This window comes from Chenopodium album, chromosome 10 (genome assembly GCF_948465745.1).
Source record: "Chenopodium album chromosome 10, dcCheAlbu1.1, whole genome shotgun sequence".
NCBI lineage: Eukaryota > Viridiplantae > Streptophyta > Magnoliopsida > Caryophyllales > Amaranthaceae > Chenopodium > Chenopodium album.
Window position 1 is genome coordinate 52776482 of NC_137843.1, and position 9294 is coordinate 52785775.

The 9294-nt window shown below is 36.2% G+C and overlaps 1 pseudogene; it reads right to left on the reverse strand.

The window, feature by feature from the left end:
• The window catches only part of LOC145565390 (non-functional NADPH-dependent codeinone reductase 2-like), a 48507-nt pseudogene extending 39782 nt beyond the window's left edge, over positions 1 to 8725 (reverse strand).
• Between the last annotated feature and the right edge of the window lie 569 nt (positions 8726 to 9294).

Below are 9294 nucleotides of genomic sequence, written 5' to 3' on the forward strand. Positions count from 1 at the left end.
AATAAGATAATTAATAATCTTGTTTAGGCTAATATGATTATAATTCAAGTGATCACCAATAATAGATTTGTTTGTGCATTAATATTCAACCAACATAGATTAAACAGGTTTAGGGTAAACCTATTGATTGCATGTTAGTCAGAAAGCGCACATGAATACGAGAAGAATAAAGTAGAGGCCTATTTTTAGGGCAAGTTCAATCTCTTCTAGGTTGGATTTGTACCTTCATCCCCGAACTTCTAGTCATGGTTCCAGACCTATTGGAGTTAACGATCTTCTGGATCGTTAAGGGGTGTAACCTTCATCCTGTGAACGATTTACAAGTTCCTAAAACTTGTTGGCGACTCTTTTACTCTAGCTTCCTTCCCTTTGGACGCCACCATGCTTAAGTGTAAGATCACAGTGGGGCTCAAGTGTGGGATGCTTGAAATATTCCCTACAGAGTGCTATAACTAAAACTAAAAAAATTGCTTTCTTCTAAGTTTGAGATGAAAGATTTGGGAGAAGTAGATGTAATTCTTGGTGTTAAGGTGTTAAAAACCAAGAAAGGATATTTTGTGAGTCAATCTCATTATGTGGAAAAAGTGTTGAAAAAGTTTGATTGCTTTGATCTTGTGCCTTTAAAGACTCCGTATGATCAGAACACTATTCTAGTGAGGAATATGGGTGCGGCAGTTTCTCAGGGAGAATATGCTAAGGTAATCGGTAGTTTGATGTTTTTGATGAATTGTACTCGCCCAGATATTGCATTTGTTGTAAGCAGGCATAGCAGGTACACTCATTGTCCTAGTATTGAACACTAGAGCGCATTAAAGTGTGTGCTTAGGTACCTTCGAGGGACCATGAATTGGGGTTTGGACTTTATTGACCATCCTTTGGTTCTTGAAGGGTTTTGTGATGGAAATTGGATAACTTCTAGTGAGAAAGTGAGCTCCAGTAGTGGGTTTGTGTTTACTCTATGTGGGAGTGCAATATCATGGAAATCTGCAAAGCAATCATGTATAGCTAGATCTACTATGGAAGCAGAGTTCATAGCCTTAGATCTTGCTACCCAAGAAGCTGATTGGTTAAGAAACCTGTTAGCGGATATCCTATTGTGGGGGAAACCAACACCACCGATATTTATGCATTGTGATTCACAAGCGGCGATTTATGTTGCAAAGAACAGTGTCTACAACGGCAAAAAGCGACACATACATGTCAGACAAAAGTTGGTAAGACAATATATTGTGAATGGGGTTGTTTCTCTAGACTATGTTCGGACAGAGAGAAACCTAGCTGACCCTTTTACAAAAGGCTTATGCAAGAGAATGGTAGTTGAGTTATCATACGGAATGGGTTAAGACCTTGTGATGGACGCAATTTAATTGTAAGTAATAATTAATGTTTGATCTGAATAAATCCTTTATCTATTGATGATTGTCTAATTGTTAAAGTAGTTGGATTTATTGTCTATTAATTATGCTTATAATGCTTGAATCTAATATCTCTTTTGAGTGGTTGTTAACCAGGTAGATTCAAGACAGGTTGAGTGTGGCTCTTAATGTCACTTGTCCATATATTCTTTTAGTAGAGAGAAAATAGTGATTCTTAAATGTACCTAGAATCTCTAACCCAGATACTCTAAGAATAGGACTGATATTGAAACCGAATGTACAGGTTGAGCATACTCTAATATCTCTAGCCCAGTGGCTCAAGAGTTGGGAACGATAGTGATTCTTAAATGCACCTAGAATCACTAGCCCGGATACTACTTGAGTAGGGAAGGATAGAGGTACCGTAGAGATGAGGTTGGGTTTAGCCCTTAATGCATCTAGCCTAAGAGCTTGTTGAGCAGTGGCGAGATAGATGCACCATTGTGTTGATGGAGGTTGAACTTAAGTGTTCTTAATGTTCCAATTCCATTGTATGAATAGTCCTGGATATGCAAGGTCCATGTGAGGTACACATGTCTGCATGAATAGTCTTTGGATTTGCTGGGAATGTAAGGAACACCTGCGTGAGTACGAAGGGTGGCGCTCTTCTAGGGAGGACAAGTGTGGTTCTTTTGAAGTACTCGTTAGTACCCAAGTGTAGCCAAGAATCGCGGAGTTGCTTGAGCTCTAAAGTCAAGGTATGTGTTCCCAAGGTCCCTTCCTCGCTTCTAGGAGTTCAAACCTTTGGATACTAAATGGGAAAGTGTTAAAAACCTTGTGCACTAATGTGTTAGTTCAAACCTTTGGATACTAGCGTTTAAGTATTAAGACTTTCTTTCACTGTTCAGATCTCAAGTTATAGCATTTGTATGCATTAGTGGGGGATTGTTGAAATCTAGTAATGCATTCAAATGAGTTAGTTCATGATCCTTGTACTAAGCCATGTGTAACCTTGTTAATACCTTGCTTAATATCACTATCATGAACCTCTACGCGTCAAGAAACCCGAACCTCGCTGCATCGCTCCGCTTGTAGATGTGTGTGGGCTGCTGCGGGTAGGCAGTGGCAGCTGCACATCGTGAAGGTCGCGGGTCTGACCCGCGGGTTTGGAGCTGCCAGCGTGGGTTCGAACCTTTGGTCGCGGGATTTGTCGAGTGGTGAAGGCGGTGAGTGGGTTTGTTTCTTTGTCTTTTTCTTCAAGTAATCCTCACGAATTACTTTCCTTTTTTTTGGTTTCTTGGGCCCACGTATATGAATACTTGTATTAGTTGTATATATGTATTTGCTGAGCAAAAATAAGATCAGACTACTTTTTAATTTCTTCACTTTGTTATTATTATACATTGATTCGTCCATTATTATTTTTCGTTCTTCATCAATTAATTTTGGGGACGGAAAATAAAAAACCCAAAACACAAAACTCAAACCTACCCTTTGAGATTTGAACAGTTCTTGAGCAATTTCAACCTTCGAGTTCAAGTACAAGAATTACGGAGGTCGTTGTGTAAATCTTGGGGGGCGTGCGTCACTAGGATATCTGTACCGGTGGGAGCTAAGCTAAAATACGGTCCTTGAACTTTGGTATTTGTAGCATTTTAGTCCCTCAACTTTCAAATGAGGCAAAATGGTCCCTCAACCACCAATGACTCAGTTTGCAGGTATAAATTATCTGACTAAGCATAGTTTAGACACCTTGGTGCACATGTGGCAATAAATTTAATGATTTTAAATGCAAAGCTTAGGAATCTTTAGCTGATGAGTTAGCATTTAGTAAATTAGAAATGAAAGTTTAGGGACTTATAGGGTGAGGTGGATAATGTAATTATTATAAGCCAAAGGTTAGGGACCTTAAAGGAACACATGATGCTCCCATACAAGAGTGATTATAAGTTTTAACCCCTAAGTGTAATTTAGTTCAATTTAACTAATTTCATTTCAACTAAACCAATTTAATTTCAATAAAAATTATTTACTTTTTAAAAATATATAAGTGAGATAATTTACGCGTGAATGTATGGTCGTCGCCATTTACTTCAGTTAAATACATTTAGTTAATAATCTAAGGAAATTATTATTTTCTCCTAGAAATTAACACAAGACAAAAGAAGAAAAAAAAGGAAAACCCTTAAAATTGTCTCACATAAAACCCAAAAAAAATTGAAAATCATTTAGAACACAAAACAAATAGAAAAAAAAAACCTTGAAATTGACACACAAAAACCCAAAAAATTGAAAACCTTTTAGAACATAAACTCGTGAAAAAAATTAATTTTCAATTAATGAGAAAAGTGGGGTGGTATTATTTTTATTCTAGTTTCATAAATTTATTTAGTTTTATATCACAAAGTTTGGCTTTGTCTTACTCACTCACTTCGAAAACACATTATATTTTTTGATTTTTTTAATTTTTATTTAATTTATTTTGGTGTGTGAAATATATAAGGGGTTAAGAATTAGGATTTGAGGATGTGTGGTTAAGTAGTTTAGTTGGTATATATTGTATAAAATTTGATTACGAAAAAATGGTAGGAAGTAAAGGAATGATAAAAAAAAAAATATAAAATGTATCATGATTATCAAATTTTATTAGCAATTTTTATTCTTGCCAACTCACTTTTATAAATATTTGGTCAAAAAAACTCACTTTATGAATTCTTGAGCTTTTGTTTATATTGTTTCAAAAAAAAAAAAAAAAAACTTTTGCTTGTATTTTATTTAATAAATTGACTATGATTTAACAACTCCCTAAACTTTTGCTTGAAAAAAATAAGTATAGTCCCTAAAATTTTCTGACTCATTGCTGGAAGTCCTTGAACTTTGGCTTAGTTGGCATTGACATCCCTAAACTTTGTTGACTAGGAAGTTCCTCTACCAGAAATGGTGAGGCAAGGGTGGTTGAAGGGTCTTTTTGCCTCATTTCAAAGATGAGGGACCAAATGTGCTACTAATAGCAAAGTTGAGAGACCGTATTTTAGCTTAACTCATACCGGTGGTGGCGTATTTCGCTTCTAAGACAGTGGATCCCAAACCACGGCACAACTGAAGGAGGACAGGTCTTTGATCAGGAAAGTACTTTAATTTATTATAGTCTTTGATTTCAACAGGTATTTTTTCCAACAAATAACACCAAAACATAAAAATTGATAACAAAAATATTCGAAAACACCTTTTTCTGTCAACAACGAATTTGTCAATTACATCGATCTTTCAATTAAATGATTCATCAAAACAATAAAATCAACTCCGAAAATCACTTTGAAATTAAAATTTACCATAGTTTCTCTCTCTATAAACCCAATTTCTTTCTCTTAACAAAAAAAAATGAAATTTTGTTCATCAAAAGTAATATGGAATGTAAATAATAAATCAAGGAATAAAAATAACAAATCAATCTTTTAAATCAAGAGGAGAATCGTTTTGATTTTTTTTTTTTTTTTTTTTTTTGCTCATGTACTTTGTATTTGTATACAATATTCTTTCTGCATTTTCATAACTCATGTATTTTGACCGCTCATGGTACACCTGAGTGCATGATGAAATTTTCATTTTACTATCCATTCATTCTAATATTATACGTTACATTTGATTTTTATGATCAAACTTTATTGTTTAATTCTAATTTGTATATTTGTGCATTGTCAAAACGATTATGATTTCTATGTATGTAATGCACTTATATACTTGTATGTGCATTGTACGCCAATATGTGTTTAGTTAATAGCAAGAATGTTGATTATAACTCACTTGATTGACTGCAGGTGGGATGGTAGCAATGGCTAGAAGTTGCTCGAGCATTTTACCAGTGAAATTGCAAACGCCGATAGCCTAGTAAGGCCTAGCCTTTGGAACTCTTCCATGGCCGTCCAAACACCCTTAAGGTCAAATGGTAGGAAATCTTCCTCCTTCAGGGGATACTGTGGTGGTACTGGCTTTCCACTTACTGGCCAATGTATCATATACATGTCAAGGTATTCCAAATTCAAAGCCCTATAAATGTACCCAACACTTCTATGCATGATTTTGTCATAAATTTAATAACTGATATGAAGTTTATATGTTTTTTGAGACATGGGTTCGTCAAAGGTTAGGTCTTAATTAATATGGAGTATATTGGATATATGACTCCTTAAAAAAAAGTATGTAAGATGGATTGATTTGAATTAAACTAACCTTTTTATATCATATCATATATATAAAGGCTTTCTAAAATATATAGGTTTGTCATTTTGTCATATATATATCAAGAAAGAAACTAAAGGCTTCCTACCAAAGATTTGCAAGCTAAGGTTTATGCTCTTTATTTTGTCCTCACATAAGCCTACTAATGAAAACTAAGCTTAAAATGTTTAGACAAGTTCATTGTCAATAAAGGTTAATCATCTTTGATTCAGAATTACATACAATAAGCACATTTTAATAATGTAAGCTAATTGAGTTTGAAGCCAATAAATTTATATAAGTCAACTTTTCATGTCTAATATTTCTTGATTAGTTTATTCAAGTAAAATTCCGATGATTAAGACTTAAGAGAGAATCAACTACTGTACTATATTACTAGTGTCAATTTTAGTGGACCCGCTATTTATGACAAATCTTATCCAAATTTCATTTTTAATTGAGAAGTTAGTCATATGATACATACTCTTACAATAAAGTGTTCAGTTCGTACTCTGGATCACATTCTAGGCAATCCTACTTATAATTCTATTAAAGTTGAAAAGGGAAACTAATTAAATTAGCTTTTCGTTCTTAACATACTAAGTTACAAGCATTATCAACAATAACTATAGCATGCATGCAATATTGCACTGTTTGAATTGAAGTTGGTTCTAGTTTCTAATGTTGGTGATCAATTCTCATAATTATCATGCATGTTTAATGTTAACTAATCTCACCAATGTAAAATAAAAAATTGATTATAAAATCGATTAATAATTATCTAATCCCACCATCTTTTTAAAATTTGAATGCCATTGATTAAAAGTAGCACTAACAAAGTACAAAGTATTAATTTAGAACGAATACTATATAATGTGTGACATTGCTAATAATTATCATGCAAGCAATGCAAGAATTACGTACTGTAAACTCCTTTTGAGAGCAGGGACAACAAGATGAGGATGAGCATCACTACACCACAATTTAGAAGTCACAAAAATATCCTCTCTTGATTTAATCATCCCACGTTCAAGTGCCTCCGAGATAGCCTGACCAAAACCCTTCTCAGTCAAGTAGATAGGGGCCGTGTCAAAGTGCCGGTATCCAACCTCAATAGCTTCGAGGGCTCCTGGTTTCGACACCTCGTCTGGGACTCGTGGGTTCGGCCCCATGCCAAAACCCAAAATTGGCAATGACACTCCTCCATGGCTTAGTCTTGAACCATTGGTATACTTGGTGGACTTGCCACATCTCTCCCATTTTTCTTTATGTTCCCTTTTTTGCTTGCTTGTTGAGTGCTTAGGAGTTAGGAAATAGCAATATATGCTTAAATTAGTTTTTAAAATTTTAGTCCTTAATTTTTGGAAATCACTAGATAATAATAATAATTATTATTATTATTATTATTATTATTATTATTATTATTATTATTATATCAAAAATCAAAACCTACAGAGTCAATCAATTTACAAGAAATTGGTGGGGAGCCGAGATACAATCTGGGCCCCCATCCCTCTAGCTATAGCGAACCCTATCCTGCTGAAGATGTGAGCAGCTGCACGAGCACCAATATCCTGAGTCTTAGCGAAAGCCTGAACCCGCTTTAGCAACGCAACAACATCCTTCTCTAATTCCCCCAACGAAGAAAAGGAGAAAGGAAGAAAACCATAGCCAATAGCCTTGCAACGCGTCCCATACTTGTCCCGCTTCCGCTGAGCCGCCGCCGACACAACACGACCAGGAACGAAGTCAGACAACCCCGATTGCGTCAAAGGTGAAGACCCCGTCAAATCAACACACACATCAAGGCCTCTATCCCAGGAATAAAGCAGCACATCTGCTGGTCGTAGAGCCCCGTCATTTCCTCCAATCAACCCAATGTTAACCTCCTTTCGAGCAGAGATTCCAAACCGAAAACAAATATCAACAAGGGTGTCACGAACAATATTGTGCCGATGTTTAATACCCACCATCCCAGCACAAGACACTGCATGATCCCCATAAATATCCCCGTCGAAAACCCTTGAGCAAGCAGAACACGGAGTTGAAACGGAGAATAAAGGAACACCTAACCGGTAGCAAAGAACACTACGGTAAGTCTTACCATTCATAGTCTGACCCAAACCCGATATCGGGACCGTCCGCAACCAGGCTGAAGAGTGATCCCCCTGCTGGGACTTCCATAAGGCTACCTGACGTGGAGTTAAGGATAAAGTGGAATCCGCAGATGCAGTGACCTTCCCTTTCCCGGGCACCTCCTTGAAGTGTGTATGCAAGAAGAGATCAGGTGCTGATGGAAGCTTCCCTTGATTCTTTGCCGCCTTGCAATGTGAACAAGTGAACAGTATTATTAGATACAAATGTAATTAAGCACATATAAATACGTACATTCAATTTTTTATACAACAACTTACCAGCTTTTTTGCATGTTGTACCGCAGAGATGGAACCTTGAAAATGGGTCGGTTCTATTTCATTATCCATAGAGCCAGATCGTCGGTTCAATCTGTTCTGTGCTGACCTCTTCTTGTAAACGTCATCCACTTGGGGAATATCCATCATCATCTTGTGGATGTCTTTTGAGATCCAGTCTGGCTTTCTCCCTCCCATCCTTTTAGTGACGTTGTAGAACATTTGTCGCAACCGAGTTGCAGCATAAGTATCAAACGCCCTACGCACTTGCCCCTCCAAAGCAGGTGCCCAACTGTAATGTTGCTGAATATACAAAAAACTCTATTAGTTACATATTCATTTGGTTAAATTTATGACACCTATTATTTATAAGTTAAACTTATACCTTGAACAAGGTGAACCAATGTTCCTTGGTGGGACCTTCAACCTCGCTGTAGTTCTTCCAAGGAGCTTTGTAGTAGCCTTGAATTACATCAGTGACATTCCCCTTTACAGCGTCATTATCAAACCTATGAAACAAGGGTATTTGTATTAGCATTATATGAATAACAAATCAGAATTTGCCCTTTTCATTTAACATCTTACCAGAGCATAGAAGGTTCCAACACCGGCATGTTAGACCCGGTTGAGCTAGGTTGCTCAAGCTGAGTGTCATCCGTATCCATACTCGAACGGTGCACGGTACTCGGCTCCGCCTCTGAATGAGGGGTGGGTACCTGAGTGTCACCCAACCTGGTGGCATCCTCGGTGATGGTCCTTATCACTCCAACCTAACCCATCCTTGGACATCTTATCTCACTAGTGAATGTATGCCTAGTTTTCAATTCTATAGAAAATCCGACAGCATATCCCTACAGTTCTCCAAGTACACGATGTAGGTAATTAAACACACCAACATATGTACCCAGAGAACATTGTAGAGAAATGAGACGCCAAGATATTCCATAGAATCAAAAACATTGCATACATTCACCACCTAAAGTGAGATTAAACGTCAAAGGACAGTCCCAACCGGGGACTATTCAAGACATACTCCTAATGTGTATGTCTTGAACGGGTATCTAGGAATAAGAAGATGCAAATGCTTTCAAATCTTAGTGAACATATATAATTAACATACATACCATAATTGTTTAATTTAAACAAGTTTAAAGCAAGTGATGAAACACATATAATTAACACACAATTACCCACATTCAAATAAACATACATACACTAACATGTATTTTTAAATTAACATATATTTTAAACTAATCTAACATATATTTTAAACTAATCTAACATATATTTTAAACTAAACTAACATACAT